We start from the raw sequence: 15,970 nt of genomic DNA, 5'->3' as shown, positions 1-15,970 counted from the left end.
TTCTCCAATTCCCGATATTATTAAGCCATACATTATCCTTTTCTAAATTTTGCTATGTACTCCTGGGGGAACTAGTGTTCCACCAAGTACCCTCTGGGAAACACTGTTCTAAGAATTTAATAATTCCAAAACCTCCCTTGCCCCCCCCTTTTTTTTAGGAAAAAACCCTACATTTGGGGTATATGCCCTGTGATTGGTAATCACAATCTTAAAATGAAAAAGTTAGAAGGGCCTGCTTTTCCTTTATTTAGAAACAAAAAAAAAAAATGAGTACATAATTAGCATATGCGAACTGCTGTAACAGACAACTCCCTGAATGCTGACGATCTTAAACTATATAGATTTATCTCTCTACTATGTCACCGTTCAGTGCAGTTAGTGGGGAGCTCTCCCCTGTGCAGTCATTCAGGGTTTCATTCTTCTCCCACTGTGCGGCTTTGCCGTCTCCAGAATGGGACTTTGAGGTCACCTTGCTGTGGTCCAGCTGGCAGATGGGGGAAGAGAGAGAGTAAAGAAGTTACACACACTGAGCTCCCTGGGCCCAGCAGTGACATAGCCAGCCCTGCTCGCATGCTATGGTGAGACCCTCTGCTGCGCCCCACCTAGATACAGGCGTGCCAGGAAAGGCAGCTTAGCTGTGTATCCAGAAAACTGAAACATGCATGAAGAACATCTGAGTCCTCTTCACCACCATGAGAGAAGGCACTGAGTTGAGGTATCTGAATCCTAGTCTGGGTGGGAAAACAGGAGCCAGCCTAGGAGAGGCAGAGCCAAAGACTCCAGGGTCTTCATGAATAGAAGGTGCCAGCTTCTGGCTCTGGGAAGGGATTGGATGCTTTTAAAGAAGCATGGGGGCTGGGTGCAGTGGCTCACACCTATAATCCCAGCACTTTGGGTGGCTGAGGCAGGCGGATCACGAGGTCAGGAGTTTGAGAGCAGCCTGGCAACATAGTGAAATCCCTTCTATACTTAAAAAAACAAAAAAACAAAAAACAAAAAACACCAAAACCTGGGTGTGGTGGTGGATACCTGTAATCCCAGCTACTTGGGAGGCTGAGGCAGGAGAATTGCTCAGGAGGCAGAGGTTTTAGTGAGCCAAGGTCATGCCACTGCACTCCAGACTGGGTGACAGTGCAAAACTCTATCTCAAAAAAAAAAAAAAAAAAAAAAAAAAAGAAGCATGGGAAAAAAAAAAAGGAGGAAAAGTACACAGATGAACACAAATTCCAGAAGCACATAAGGGTAGCAGCTGTCTGTAGGTAACTTCCATACTAGGGAATCATTCTCATTTCCTTTATATTATATCTAAATAATATACATTTACCTGAAGTTAAAAAAAAAAAAGCATTTCTTTTGAAGCAGGCACAAGTCAGGAAAGAATTTACTTTTATTAGCTTTACTTTAGTAAAGTACTTTTGTTCCATTGGTCCAGGGCTTCTAACTTGTATGCTACCAATGGTCTTCCCACACCTTGGGGATTGGGATGGGGTGGGGATAGAACCCCTCAACAGTCTCCTCTGGCTCTGGAATCTCCTCAATTTTCCTGAATGAGTCATACCAACATCATCATTTTCTGTGTGTGCTGTAATGCAAAAAACTCTGGGAAGCTCCACATTACCTCAGTATCAGAGACTGCCAAGGTGTGGGGTGGTACCCACCGTAATGATTCACAATCAACTCATCATTACTATATTTTATCTCTTTGCACAATGTGTTGCATAAATGCCCAAGAAGCAAGATGCAATCAAATTAGAAATAGTTGCAGAAAATGTGACAAAGGAAAAATAAAGATTGGAAAGACCACAGGGAGACAAGAGAGGGGTCGGATGGGTACCCAAGAAGGCATGTGGGATAGGCTTGAGTGAATTGCACATTCCACAGCATCAATCAGATAAAAATAAACTGGATATTCAGAAGCAGGCTATTCATCTCACTAAAAGAGGTCCTAGAAAAAGACATCTTTCATGATGATCCACATACTCCACAGCATTCTTAGAGAGAATATAAACATACACATTGTGGGCATCTTTTTCAGAGTGTTCTTCAGTGTACATTCAGGGCAAAACTCCAAAGTTCAGGCTGGGAAAAGCAGTTTGGGGAGGGGTGAAGGTGGGGCCAGGAAGGCATCTATGTTAGATGATGTTCAACATCCTGAGGAATCTATAAAATGTAAATAAAAATGCAACACTACTTCCCAGCTATCAGATTGGCAAAGATTACAGAGACTAATTCCAAAGAGGAGTAGTACCTCATACCTGTGAGGGTGTGTAGAAACTGGTACTTCTGATATTACTAAATTGATACAACCTTCTTGCATAGCAGTTTGGCTGTATAAAAACACATTAAAACATGTATGGCCTTGAGGAAGACTCTTTCTAGAAAATTCACTGAAGGAAATAATCAGAGGTGTGTCCAAAGATGTAGTTACAAAGATATTCGTCACTGCATTGTTTCTAATGTCTAAAAATGAGAAAACAGGGGATTAAAGAAATTGTAGTTCACCTGTGAAGTAGGGTAGGCACTAAAAATCATGTTGAAAAAAAAAACAATGTAAAAATAAACCATGTTGGATGACTTTTTACTGACATGGAACTGCATTTATAACTAAATAGATGAGACAAGCATATTACTATGCAATATCATTTTTTAAAATGCACGTAAGTATACACACACACATCCTAGAATTACCTACATTAAAATGTACATAGTGATTTTCTTCATAAGGTGATATTTTGAGTAATATATGATATACAGTTTTTCATTTTACTGTTTCCTTTTCCTTGTGTTTATTTTCTTAATTTTTGACACTAAGAAATAACAATTTTTATTTTTTTTCTTTATTATTATTTATTTTTAATTGACAAAAATCGTATAAAGGCAGCCCTCAATGTATGATGGTTCAATTTATGATTTTTGACTTGATGATGGGGTGAACATAGCGTGAGGTCAGTAAAAACAGTATTTTGAGTACTTACACAACCATCCTGTTTTTCACTTTCAGTACTGTATTTCATAAATTACGTGAGATATTCAACACTTTAAAAAGTGCTTTGTATGAGATGATTTTGCCTGACTGTAGGCTAATGTAAGTGCGCTGAGCATGTTTAAGGCCGGCTAGGCTAAGCTGTGATAAAACTCCATTTTAAAGTGAGGGTTAGGAGCTAATCATTTTTATACCATTCAGAGTCTCTTCAAAATGATAATAGAGAGCAGAGGAGCAAATTCTCTGTAGTATGCCATCTTCCCTGGGCAAGGGACGTGAACCACACTCTCCTCAGAAGCATGTCTCACATTGATGCAATGCCATCACCTCTGTAATAGTTTGGGGTGGAATTTTCCATTTAGGTTATTATACCTGCTTCCTATAGGAATCGCTTTCAAGCAACAAACACCATCCTCTTTGTTTTGGGACTCTGTTGTCTTTTTCCCCTTCCGTCCAACTTTAGCAGCTTCCTCGCATGGTCATATTCTGATCCTTGTCAGGTCCAGGAACTTCTCCATAGAAAACAAACATCCCACCCTCGAACGTGGCCTCTTGTCCTCTCCAGCCTTCTGTTCAACACCCTTTCCAGCTTCAATTGCTCTTAGAATTAATCAGGACATTTGACCAGCTCCCCATACATACGTTTTCTCATCATCCATCACCTGCCTCCTGTCTTTATTTTCCTTATTGTTCAGTTCAGATTTCATAAAATAAAATCATTTACATAGTCAATTCCTATGCATTTCTGTCTCTCCAAAATGGAATTAGTGAGACTCCAACCCTGGATCAACCCATCCTCTGCCTTCTCCTGGCATCTGAAAATTGCTAGAGGAAATCTGCACAACTGTGTCAATTTTTAACATCGTAAATTCTGGTATAACAATGCTAACTGGGGTCCCAATGGAGTGCAGCAGATTTACCTTGTTTTTCCCAAGAGCTCACTCTCCCCACCTTGCCACGGTGCTTGCATTCCTCCTGTATTCTCTCTAAATGTCAGTTCCACTGGAACCCTCCTTCAGTTTCAGCCTCACAGTGGAGCTGCCAGATGGAGCCTGCTGCTGAGCCCAGGCTCCCGCTTGCCCCCACGCTCATCCTCTGCTTCTTGCTCCTAACCATACTGGGGGAAGTGTGCTTGGATCCCGCTCTGCTGCCTTCTTGGGACCTCCTTCAGGTAGGAAGTCCCTCCTCCTTCATCTTGGCTTCTCCCCTTTATTACATCCCTTTCAGGATTCAAACACATCCTTAAGTCTTAAAAAGGAAACAAACAACAACAAAAACAAACAACAACAACAACAACAACAACAAAAACAAGAACAACAGATTAGCAAACAAACCCAGCATCAAAACCTATTTGAGAGGCCAGCATCCCAGGCCTTCATCCTGGAACTGGCTGAGCTCCAAGACAGGAATCCAGCTGCTGAAAGCCTCACTCTGGGGGATCCAGAGCAGCTGCAGGAACACATCCCATGGCGTCGCTGCACCAGGCAGCCACTATGGTCGTGTTGCCTAGTGGAGCAGCTCACCCCAGCTTTGACAAACTAGATTCATCCCATCAAAGGTGGAATGGGACTGTTCCCTTGCCAGGGTGAGGTTTATTTGTGAGTCGGGCACCTAAGGGGAGTTTCCAGGATAATTCTGGAGAGGAATATTGGAAAGCGTGAGAGAAGTCTGAAAGTTTTTTTTAGAAAAGAACCAGAAGTATCTTTCTGGGTAGGAGACACACTTGAGTGTTACAGTAGAGGGACAAAAGCCATCTTTGGGAAGGAGGCACCCCTTCAGCAGGATGCTGCCAAGGGAGAATTCCGAAGGGAGAATCTATAAAAAGATTCTGTCTATATGGGCTTAGGCAATGCTTCTCAAAGTGTAGTCCGTGGACCACCTACATCAGAATCTCCTTGGGACATCTGGCAAAAAAAAGCTTTAGATTCCTGGAACCCATTATTGAATCACAATCTCTGGGGAGTGTCTGAAGAATCTATATCAAAAATGTCAACTTTATTTTAGATTCAGGGGTACATGTGCAGGTTTATTATATGGGTATATTGCATGATGCTGAGGTTTGGGGTACGAATGCTTCCATCCCCCAGGTAGTGAGCCTCGTACCTAATAGGACGTTTTACAGCCAATGCTCCCCTTCCTCCCTCTCCCTTCTAGTAGTTCTCATGTTCTGTTGTTCCCGTTTTTATGTCCTTGTGTCCTCAATGCTTAGCTCCCACTTATAGGTGAAAACATGCAGTATTTGGTTTTCTGTTCCTGTATTAATTTGCTTAGGATAATAATCTCCAGCTGCATTCACATTGCTGCAAAGGACATGATTTCATTCATTCCCATTTTATGGCTGGGTAGTATTCCATGGTGTATATATGCTGTATTTCCTTTGTCCAATCCATCTTTGACGGGCACCAAAATGGATTCCGTGACTTCACTATTGTGAATAGTGCTGTGATGAACATAAGAGTGTATGTGTCTTTTTGGTAGAAAAATTTATTTTCCTTTGGGTATATACCCAGTAATGGGATTGATGGGTCAAATGGTAGTTCTGTTTTAAGCTCTTTGAGAAAACTCCAAACTACCTTCCACAGTAGCTGGACTAATTTATGTTCTCACCAGCAGTATTTAAATGCTCTCTTTTCTCTGCAGCCTCCTCAGTCTCTGTTATTTTTTGACTTTTTTATAATAGCCATTCTGACTGGGGTGGGATAGACTCTCATTGTGGTTTTGATTTGCATTTCTGTTATCATGAGCATTTTTAAATATGTTTGTTGGCCACTTGTATGTCATCTTTTGAGAAGTATCTGTTCATGTCCTTTGCCCATTTTTTTTTTTGTTTGTTTTTTTAAGATGGAGTCTTGCTCTGTAGCCCAAGCTGGAGTATGGTGATGCGATCTCAGCTCGCTGCAACCTCCACCTCCCAGGTTCAAGTGATTCTACTGCCTCTGCCTCCCATGTATCTGGGATTACAGCTGTGCACAACCATGCCTGGCTAATTTTTGTATTTTTGCAGAGATGGGGTTTCACCCTGTTGTCCAGGCTGGTCTCAAACTCCTGACCTCAAGTGATCCACTTGTCTCGGCCTCCCAAAGAGCTGGAATTACAGGTGTGAGCTACCGTGCCCAGCCTTGCCCATCTTTTAATGGGGTCATTTGTTTTTTGCTTGCTGATTGCAGTTCCTTACACAGTCCGGATATTAGTCCTTTATTGGATGCATAGTTTGCAAATATTTTATCTCATCATGTAGGTTTTCTGTTTACTTTGTTCCTGTTTTCTTTTGCTGTGCAGAGCTCTTTAGTATAATTAGGTCCCACTTGTTTGTTTGTTTGTTTTTCTTACAATTGCTTTTGGGGATTTAGCCTTAAGTTCTTTGCCAAGGCTGATGTTGAATAGGTGAAATCTGCATTATTAACAGTTCCCTAAATTACTCTTAGGTGTACCAAGCAGCCTAGACCTTAAGAGATGATTAAGTGATCTCAGAAATTCCATTCTCCTCAGATTAACATTCTATTCTCTTTTGGAAAACAATACAAAAGTGGAGAAGCTCAGCGTTTCCTAATTCTCTGCCCTGCAACTACTAGGAGAGACCTGAGCACGTATCCTGGAAATGCACAGGCCCTTCTTGCTCTTTGATATCAGATGTTCTGGGAGAACATGTATAGGTTCTGACAATGTTTAAAACCTCCTAGTAGGGGCACAACAGTCCCTGGTCACACACACACACACACACACACACACACACACACACACACACAGAGAGAGAAAGAGAGAGAGAGAGAGAGATTCTAAACATGCAAAAAATTCCTGTATGGCCTGGTAGATATGATGTCAGAAAGAAAAAACCATTGCAATATCTTTTTTATACTATGTCACAGAACTGCAGCTGGGGAAGGGTTTAACACATTATTCTCTGCAGGCAAGTTTCCTCTGTTTCTCTCTCTCTCTCTCTCTCTTTCTCTCTGTGTCTCTCTCTTTCTCAATCCATTCTTTAAAGGACTGGGGAGGTCATTGGTGGAGCTGGTAAGGGCGGGATAGCAAACAGGCGGAGGGTGCTTAGGTTGCATTTTAGGGGAAGTTGCAAGGAGCTGGACTGGGGCAGGGGGCACGCAAAGTCACCCAAGGGGAAGAAGGACATTGACCCGGCTGCATCTGTCTGTGGGTCAGCTTCTCGCCATGTTCCCTTCCCTATCAGCATTTGTCTTCCCTGCACGTTAAGAAAAAACAGACCCAAATAGGGTCAAATAGAAGAAAAGGAAGGCAGAGAAAGGGAGGACGGAAAGGAAAATGAAAGATAAAAGAAAGAAAAAATTATTTTAAAAGAAAAAGAAGCTAGAAAGTTACAACTGAATAAAATTAAAACACTGCCAGAAAGGCCAGAAAAAAAAAAAGTGAGGAAAAACAAAGTGTTAGTTGAAAATAAAATTTAAAAGGTTTGTAAGATAAGGCACATGAGATAAAATAAGTGACATTTAAAATAAAAGATAAAAGTCTTGAAGTTAATAAGATAAAAGGTTAAAAGCATAACCACAGAGGAGGTAAAATATCAAGATAAAAGGCTCATAGATGAAAAGCTGAATATGTAAAGCATGTAAGCATGACTACAGTCATGGGCCATATAACGACGTTTCATTAAACCACAGGACCACACAGACGACGGCGGTCCCATAAGACTGTTATACAGTGTTTCTTACTGTCTTTTCTGTGTTTAGGTGTTATAGAGTCACAAATACTCACTGTTGTGTTACAGTTGCCTACAGTACTCAGTACACGATCATGCTGTACAGGCCTGTAGTCTAGGACAAATAGGCCATGCCACATAACCTCGGTGTGTAGGAGACGCTACCATCTAAGTTTGTGTAATGCATTCTGATTCTTCCAACAATGAAATCACCTAAGGACACGTTTCTCCGAATGTATCTGCATCCTTAAGCAATGTGTGACTGTAGATGGGATTAGCAATTAAGTTCAGTAATTCAGAACTAAAAAGACTAGGGTGAAAAATATTAAAATGCCAAGATTTCAAATGTCCTTTAGAGTTGGGAGCTTCAGGACAATAACAGGTTTCCTGGTGACTCCTGCAGATTTTCTGGTGGCTTCTGTGAGGGCTGAATCATGGAACTTCCCTACCACTCTGCAGCCATGGTTGCAATAGACACTTTCCTGCCTGCAACTTCCTTCCCTCCCTCCCTCCCTCCCTCCCTCCCTTTCCCTTCCTTCCTTCCTACCTACCTACCTTCCTTCCTTCCTTCCGTCCTTCTATCCTTCTGTCCTTCCTTCCTTTCTCTCTCTCTCTGTCTCTCTTTCTTTTCTTCTCGCCTCACTTTCTCTCCTTTCTCTCTTTCTTTATGGAGTCTCACTCTGTTGCCCAGGCTGGAGTGCAGTGGCATGATCTCGGCTCACTACAACCTTCACCTCCTGGGTTCAAACAATTCTCCCGCCTCAGCCTCCTGAGTAGCTGGGATTACAGATGTACGCCATGATGCCAGGCTAATTTTCTCTTTCTCTCTCTCTCTCTCTCTCTCTCTCTCTCTCTCTTTCTCTCTCTCTCTCTTTTTTAGTAGAGAAAGGGTTTCACCATGTTGTTCAGGCTGGTCTTGGAACTCCTGACCTCAAGTGATCTGCCTGCCTTGGCATCCCAAAGTGCTGGAATTACAGGTGTGAGTCACTGCACCTGACCAAGTTTATTTCTTACCTGTGCCCTCATTACTGGGATTTGGTTTGGATTAAGAACCTAAGGTTGATACCCAGGAAAATGACTGAATAGAGCCCACCTCTTTAGCCTATTCTCTGCCCCTGTGTGCCTGGGAGTTGAGCCACACCAAGCCACCTGTCAGGGCACAGCGCTCCCTCCTGCCTCTTTACCTCCTGGGTTGCAATCCCTTTGCTAGGAATGCCATTCCTCCTTTATTTTGCTTGGCTGGGTTTTACCTACCTGATAAACCTTAGCTCGAGAACCATTTCCCTGGGAAGCCTTTTCTGAGTCTCAGCACTGCATACTCTCCCACCCTCAGTTTAGTTTATTTTTCAGCCACATTGCAGAATAATTGTTGATTTGCTTGTCTGCCTTCTCCAGGAGACCAAAGGTCGGGGACCACCGAATGCTAATGGGAAACAGCAGCAGCAATAAAGTACTGTCTACCCATTTTCTCATCACAGCTTCAACAACCCCATGAGGCAGGCTCTGACAGCCAATTTTATAGATGAAGAAACAAAAACTTAGTCATTTGTTCCTTTGATAGATCTCCACTGACTTTCCACTCTGTGCCAGGCATACAGGGGTTAACTAATCTGTCCAAGGCTGCCCAGTTAGAAAGTTGCAAAGCCATTCACTGAGCTCAGGCCTATCAGATTCTGAGCCTGTACTTTTGCCAGAATGCATTTTCTCCTCAGCACATAGTAGGCACTCAGTAAATGTTTGTCAAAAAAGCAAATGGCTGCAAATGAGAGTAAAGGCCCTGGAAACCCAGTCCTCTTTCTCTGAGACCCTCCTCTAATAATGGGCGCTGAGAGTGCTCCTTGGAGGCGCTGCGGTTGCGTCTTTTGATCTTCCATGCATCCTTCTAAAGGAGGTACTGTGTTTTAGGAAGATCCCAAAGGTAAACACACAGGTTGCAATAAAGCTTTCTTGGAATCTTCTTTTGAAAAAGCAAACAGGACACAGACTCCAGAGTTTTCAAATCCTTGTGATTTCTAGGATTCGTTTTTATGGTTTGGGAGTGGAATGTACGGCTTAAGCAAACACAATTAAATCCAAATTACCCGTGGCCATGCCGCCACTGGCCATCTTTCCGTGTGGGAAAAGGCAGGGCTTTGTAGGGCTAGAAAATATCTGAAAAAAGCAGGAGTGACTCTGTCTTTTTCCTTCCCCTTCTTGTAAATGTTCTTTTAAAACACACCGAATTCCTGAGGAAGTTGCTGTTTTATCTGTTTATTATTTTGATTTGTTACTGTCATAGAGCATGAAATCTTATTTGAAAGGCACTGTTCTTTCTTGAGAAGGATGCCCATGATTTTCATTCTTACTTTCTAAGTCCAGAAATGAAATGCAGTTCTGGCTCACTGGGGGCATTCCTGTATTCTTAAAATGTGCTGGTGTTTTTCCTGCTAAAGATTCTTCAGAAGCAGTGTGTAGGCAACTTGTTGTGATTCGTAGTGAATTTATTTATATGGAGAATGTCAAAAGCAACCTCCAGATTTTACACACAGTGTACCCGTCGGTCCTTGGTGTATGTACCAAAGTGTCATCTCTAGATGACTAGTGCAGGCCATTTGAATAAAGTCCAGATGGAAATTGTTCTTCAAATTATTCCTTTCCCATCATCTAAATACAAAGAGCAAAATGGAAAGCCGTTTTCCATTGCTTCCCAAACAATAATAATAATAATAATAATAATAATAATAGTCTGAAAAATCCTGATGGATACCTTCAGATAGTATGGTATTATAATGACCGTAACTGCTATAATGAGATTCTTTTACAGATGGCAGCCGAGCCTGATCAAACCGTTCATTAGTCCTTCTAAAAACTGTCATATACTTTTTCTTCTTTATGGTTCAAAACACAAAAGGCCCTTTGTGCCTTTAGAGACGTTGCAGCAATTTCAAATAAAAAGAGCAGCACATGGGCTGCCGTTATGCATGAGCCATATCATCAGCATAAAAATGAATTTGTAATATTTTGCCACATGTGATGTATTATTGCCGGGCTATGTAAACAATACTGGGTCTGAAATTGAGCCTTGGGGACGCCCTTTACAACTGACAAATTGAGAAACAAGGCCATCAACTCTCACACATTGCATCCGGTGAGTTAAATAACTCAGCCAAGATCCATTTCCAGCCCAGTCTGAGATAATCTCTGTCCTTGTAATAATAAATCATAGTCAAGGGCGTCGGATGCCCCAGGCAGATCTATAAACCTGTAAACAAGGCTATGCTTCACAATTTTGATCACCCTTAAAAGCTCAAGCCAAATCATTCATGGGTTTAATCTCAGCATTGGTCACAATTACATTCACAGCTCCTGTCTGCCCATGAAAAACAGCAGGGTTGCTGTTTAGAAATAGATCAAGGTAGCAGCTTTCTCTCTTTGTTGATTCTTTGGCTTTCTCCTCTGTACTCACAAATTCAGTGAGAGCTGGCTTCTGCACTGGGCATCAGCCACAGTGAGCATGGGGCAAGTTCTTCTTCCCTCCTTCTATTTCAGAGGGAGGAAGCAGAGGAAGACTGCATGGTAAAGCCAGGTTGCTGAGCAAATGATTCCATTGTCATAGAACCTGGAACCAGAGTTTGGGCCAGAAATGGCCTGGGGAATGGTGAATTTGCTCAGTTGTGCCTCCTAACTGCGTTTTTTCACTTTGTGTTGGTGGCTTGTGTTCATGGTTTCACAGGTTTAACTGATTGGTGACCACACTGGGCACAATGGGATTGTTAATGCTTGTTGGTTGTATGGGGTCAATGCTTCTACACGGATGAGAATTGACTGCTCAGATCAAGTGTTTGGCAATTCTCAGTCTGTATTTTGTTCTTTAACTTGCCGTGAAATTCACGATAGAGTTAATCTATTCCTCTTCTCAAGCTTTACTTATCTTTGGAATTAATTATAGTCAGCCCTCATTATCCACAGTTTAGCTTTCCCAGGTTTCTGTTACCTCAACCGTGGTCCAAAAATAGGTGAGTACAGTACACTAGATATATTGAGAGACAGACAGAGAGAGAGAGAGAGAGAGAGAGAGAGAGAGAGAGAGACCGTATTAATATACATTTTATTATAGTATATTATAGTTGTCCAATTTCACTATTGTTAATTTTTTTCTGTGCCTAATTTATAAATTAAACTTAATCATAGGTATATATGTATAGGTGAAACAGTATCTTTAGGTTTCAGGCATCTGCTGGGGGGTCTTGGGATGTATTCTCCACGGATAAAAGGAGACTGCTGTTCACACAAGAGCTAAATGGCCAAAAGTGGGGAGATTGGTAGGGGCTACCAAAGAGAGAAGTTGGAGTTCTAAGTAAAAGCATAACTCTTTTTATGATTAATACAGGCAAGAGAGGGAATTAGCATTTGTTAAACACATACTCGGTTCAAGGTACTATGCTGCCTGACTTGGAAATATTATCACACTTAATCCTCACAGTAATCCTGTTGGGTGATATAGTCACTATTTAAGAAGGTGGAAAACCAAGACCCAGAGAGGTGAGGTGACTTGCTCTAGCACACATAGCTAGGTGAGTGACAGAGCCGAGAGTTGAAACTAGGTTAGGGTGACTGTGACCCCACAGTCTTTCTCCCGTGCGTCACTGCCTCCCAAGAGTGAGATCTCAAATTAATGTGACGTCTCTGATTTAAAGCTGGGTAGGCAAATAGGATTTTATGTCAAATTTGCTGGATTAGTAGTAGTGCTGGAATGCTGTGTGGAGAAAGATTGTCATTGGGTGAGCTTCTCCAGTTGATCAATGGTGTTGGCCACGTGTGTAGCTGCAGAGGCAGGCAGGCAGCAGGCCAGCTGAGAGTCTGCTGGCCTCTCCTCAGGTTACTAGGAGGTATAGTCCATCTTCAAGCAGAATTGTGCTTGTGTTGGGTAACAATGTATACCCAGAATGGTTATACGTTGGTAGCAATGTATTATTCATAACCTGTTAGGAAGAAAATTCTATTTTAAAAAGCCTTCCAATTGCCACTCTGGAAACTATCAAGTTGTGGTCCATCAGCATTTCGGGGGCTTATATTCTTGGAAGTAAAACACATTTGAAGACACCCTGGCAACACCCAGGGTACCCGGCCCTTAAAGCATCCTATTTAGAGAGCAATTATTTTCTATCTTTGTTGCAGCAACAATAGAAGGAAACCTAAAATAAATGATCAAAACAAAAACTCCTCCAACCATGAGGTGGTGCTATAATCTATGACTCAGTTTATAAAGGCTTCTTGATTGCTTGTTGACTACTCTGTTTTGTTTTTTTCCTGTTTACTTGCTTACTTTTTTAGCATTTATTTTTTTAAATGAAAAATAAAAATTATATCTATTTATTGTGGTACAACGTGTTACTTTGAAATATGTATACCCTGTGGAATGCCTAAATTGAGCTAATTAACGTATGCATTACCTCACACACTTTGTATTTTTTTTTGTGACGAGAATATCTAAAATCTACTCTCTAGGCAAACTTGCAAGAATACAATACAATACATTGTTATTAACTATAGTCATCATATTGTACAATAGATCTGTAGAACTAATTCTTTCCATCTACCTAAAATGTGTACTCCATTTTTCCTTTCACACTCATTTGATTTCTTTCCTTCACTTCTCCAACCCTTCTCTAAGCAAAATAACCAGCCAGTGGTCCAACAAGCAAATATCTCCCCCAAGTGCCTTTTATTATTATTATTCTTTCCTCATAGACCCCATATTTTAAATGCCTTGATCTAGCAAACCTCAATTGGTAATAAAAATTCATTTTGAGTTTTTATTAGTCAAAGACTGAATATCAGAGCTTCTACACAGAATATGTTATTAGATATGTTTCTCCAGCTAAAAATTAAAGACATTTAGTGTTTTAGATAGCATGCCTATGTGATCTTATCAAGGATACACCTATAGACCCTACTGGTTTTTTTCAAGTAATGGAAATTGTTCACCAATACTCATTATTGCCTTATAGACTTCTGGGAGGGGTGTCTTTAAACCCATTTTGAGAACCAAATCACTCATTCCTGGGTGCCTGGGTAGAAATTTTGTAAATATGAGGATGGAGAGGCTGCCCCTTTAAAAGAAATACCTACTGGTCTCTTTCTTGGTCAAGTTTGCCCACAAATTCTAACTTCTTGCCCAGGATTTAATTCTCCATTTCAGAGAATTTAATCTGGAATAACTCTTACACCTGAATAACATCTTTAATTCTATGTTCCTATACTTTGCCAAGAAAACTAGGTCATTTTAGCTTACATTAAATAACCAAAGGTCAAATGATTAGTTGATAATAGTTAAAGAGACTAGACTCATGACATTATCCCTTAGTTTTAACAATTAGACCACACTTCCTCCCAGACACAATTTTTAAGACCATCAATTAAGTATAAACGGGTTTTCTGGCTGTAAGATGTTAGCTTTTGTTTCATTTCCAGTTATCCTGGAAATCAGCAATCCAGATGTGCCTGAGAGAGGGAGAGATGGTACGACCAAATGCTGCCCAAAGCCTTGGAGACAAGTTTGGTTCTAGCATGAGCTGAAGTTTAGTGGATTAGGAATTAATATAGTTCATGTCCTTCAATTCCTGTACATCATTTCCTACTGCCTAGTGAGCACTATAGCTCAAGGACTGATGGCACCCAAAGCCTTAGCAATAAAAATTCATGAGTCCAAAGACAAGGCATGCTATTGATTGACTTCTTCCACTGATACGGGAAGACTTTTCTTATTGGATTAAACTTAGAAGATGTGAAAGTTTTATGATAAAAGGAATTCTAAGCCAGTCTTTTCATAATGAGACAATCCCAGCAGTCACCTAGTCACATTTTCCTACCTGAACGCTGCCTTTGAGTGAACATCTTCCAAATCATGTGCCCCAAACTGTTTCTAGAGAGTTCAGGAAGAAAGCCAAGTGAGGCTATATCTGATGTATCACCCAAGTGTTCCAGAGGTAGATGGCTCAATTGATGAAAATCTAACATAAATTCACAGATTTTAGAGGCATTATATTTACGATTAACTGTGACCCACAAAATGAAGAGTGTGTGAATCAGTGACGTTTGGTGGCCTTCAAAAAGGAAGATAGGCCCTTGGCTCCACTAGAATGGTACTGAATGTGGCTGAAATGTAGCTAGGTATCTGCCAGCTGCCATCCGGGCATAATCCAGGTGGGAGCCCCATCTTGGTACAGATTGTAGGATCACATCTACAGCTCTATGGCTTTCCTTCGCCAGAGCTGTGTCTGGCCTGGATGTAAAGATGTTTGGAGAAAATGACAAATCCAGCCCATGACCCTGGCTTTAGTCCAGTTCCTCTGACTCCCCTAAATCAGGTCTCAGAGCAACTTGGAGCTTAATGCAGAGGAAGATAATTCTTCTGACTGTGGAAAATATTAGCTAGTTGAATAGATGACAAAGATCGGTTGTAAAATCTCTCTATGAACTGAATTAGACCACTTCTGTCTGCCTAAACTGGTATGGATGTAATTAGCCCTACAAGCCTATTTCTTTACATGTAAAATGGGGATTATAGTGGTACCTACATCATCTTCACAATGGTGGCTGTGCAGATGAAGTAAGTAGTGCAGGTAATGCACTGAGCTACTTTGTTGTAAGTGGTCAGTAACTGATAAAATGAAGAGGGACTCCCTTTCTATTCTAGAGGTGAGACATTCTAGCCACCTGTTCTTGAGTTCAAGAAGAATCTTTTTCTCTTGTTCATTCTTTGTACACACACACACACACACACACACACACACACACACACACACACCCTGGGCAGTATTAGTGTTCCTTTAAAGCTGTGTTATGGTTAATCTCTTAGGGCTGGTGAAAGAGACTCTCTGGACAACCCCTAAACTCATAATGTGCTTAAAGGACTGAAGGATGGAGAGTGAAATGTGGAACCAGTTTCTCCTTGCACTGAAATGTATTGTTTTTGTGATTCTTGTTAAGAGACAATGTCTTCAGTTTCATCATGCACATTTGTTGTGAGCCCAGCCAAATATGGGGACATACAAAGACCATAGTACAGCAAGGTGATAATTTTTTGACAATATGCTAAGCGTTATTACACACACATAATATCATATAACTTTTCACTGGAACCCTAAGAAGTAGCTACTATTTGTCTACCCAATTTACCAATAAGAAAATTGAGACTCAGAAAGCTTGAATTATTTGGCCAAGCTCACAGAAGCAGTATGTGCAGAGCTAGGATCTGAACTCAGATCTGTGAGAAGCCCAAGCTCTTACCACTTCCTTTTCTTCCCTGCCTCCCCTCTGCCTCGCTTACATGAATG

At 41.2% G+C, this 15,970-nt stretch overlaps 1 pseudogene; it reads left to right on the top strand.

The window, feature by feature from the left end:
• The window catches only part of LOC141580135 (uncharacterized), a 64,488-nt pseudogene that overhangs the window by 28,234 nt on the left and 20,284 nt on the right, over positions 1–15,970 (top strand).

The sequence above is a fragment of the Saimiri boliviensis genome, chromosome 10 (assembly GCF_048565385.1).
Source record: "Saimiri boliviensis isolate mSaiBol1 chromosome 10, mSaiBol1.pri, whole genome shotgun sequence".
In the NCBI taxonomy this organism is placed as follows: domain Eukaryota; kingdom Metazoa; phylum Chordata; class Mammalia; order Primates; family Cebidae; genus Saimiri; species Saimiri boliviensis.
The sequence above is the reverse complement of the archived record's forward strand: the minus strand, read 5'-3'. Positions and strand labels throughout refer to the sequence as shown.